Source organism: Colobus angolensis, unplaced genomic scaffold (genome assembly GCF_000951035.1).
Source record: "Colobus angolensis palliatus isolate OR3802 unplaced genomic scaffold, Cang.pa_1.0 Scaffold65, whole genome shotgun sequence".
Classification (NCBI taxonomy): domain Eukaryota; kingdom Metazoa; phylum Chordata; class Mammalia; order Primates; family Cercopithecidae; genus Colobus; species Colobus angolensis.
The window spans coordinates 1,933,873-1,935,416 of NW_012120154.1; positions in this window are offsets into that span (position 1 = coordinate 1,933,873).

The following is a 1,544-nucleotide window of genomic DNA, read 5'->3' on the forward strand; positions in this document are numbered from 1 at the left end:
TATATATTTTGAGACGGAGTCTCGCCCTGTCACCCAGGCTGGAGTGCAGTGGTGTGATCTTGGCTCACTGCAATCTCCACCTCCCTGGTTCAAGCAATTCTCCTGCCTCAGCCTCCGAAGTAGCTGGGATTACAGGCGCACGCCACCACACCCGGCTGATTTTTGTAATTTTAGTAGAGAAGGAGTTTCACTATGTTGGTCAGGCTTGTCTTGAACTCCATACCTCAGGTGATCCGCTTGTCTCAGCCTCCAAAAGTGCTGGGATTACAGGTGTGAGCCACCTCACCCAGCCCCAAAATATTTTTTATAATCTTAAATTTATGCTGTTACTCATGTGTTAGTCTTACTCCTATTATATTTTATATGTAATATTTTGAAAGTAAAGCGCTTTATATTTTAGTATTTTTATTTCTATTTCTATTAATTATTATTATTTTTTTGAGGCAGAGTCTCTTTCTGTCACCCAGGCTGGAGTACAGTAGTGTGATCTTGGCTCACTGCAACCTCCGCAACCCGGGTCTAAGCAATTCTCCTGCCTCAACCTCCCAAGTAGCTGGAATTACAGGCATGTGCCACCATGCCCTGCTAATTTTTTTTTTTTGGTATTTTTAGTAGAAATGGATTTGTGTCATGTTGGCCAGGCTCGTCTCAAACTCTGGGTCTCAAGTGATCTGCCCTCCTCTGTCTCCCAGAGTGCTGGGATTACAGGCGAGAGCCACTGCGCCCGGTCAAAAATTGCACTTTTTTTTTTTTTTTTTTTTGAGACAGAGTCTCGCTCTGTCGCCCAGGTTGGAGTGCAGTGGCGTGATCTCAGCTCACTGCAAGCTCTGCCTCCCAGGTTCACTCCATTCTCCTGCCTCAGCCTCCCAAGTAGCTGGGACTACAGGCACCCACCACCACACCCAGCTAATTTTTGTATTTTTAGCAGAGACGGGGTTTTGCCTTATTGGCCAGGCTGATCTGGAACTCCTGGTCTCAGGTGATCATCCCACTTCAGCCTCCCAAGTAGCTGGGACTACAGGTGCCCACCACCACGCCTGTCTAATTTTTGTATTTTGAGTAGAGACGGGGTTTCGCCTTATTGGCCAGGCTGATCTGGAACTCCTGGTCTCAGGTGATCCGCCTGCAAGGTTTCTTAAAGTGCTGGGATTACAGGTGCGAGCCACCGCGCCTGGCCAATATGAAGAGTTAAATATTTTTTAAAAATTCTTTAAAATCATGAATTTCTTCTACTGTGACAGCATATAATACTCTCAGCAGCTACAGCAACAATTGCCTTGGCAGAAGGAGCCTTCCCAAAATAAAAAGTATAAAAAATTATTTGCCATCTTGCCTTTGCCAAAAGTGGCTGTTGTAGCTTTCAGTGGAAAATGAAGTTGTCCTAAGTATAAATGTCAATAACCTAATAAATGAACTCACAAAAAGAATGAGCCAAAAAATCATATGACCACCAGGCGCGGTGGCTCAAGCCTGTAATCCCAGCACTTTGGGAGGCCGAGGCGGGCGGATCACGAGGTCAGGAGATCGAGACCATCCCGGCTAAC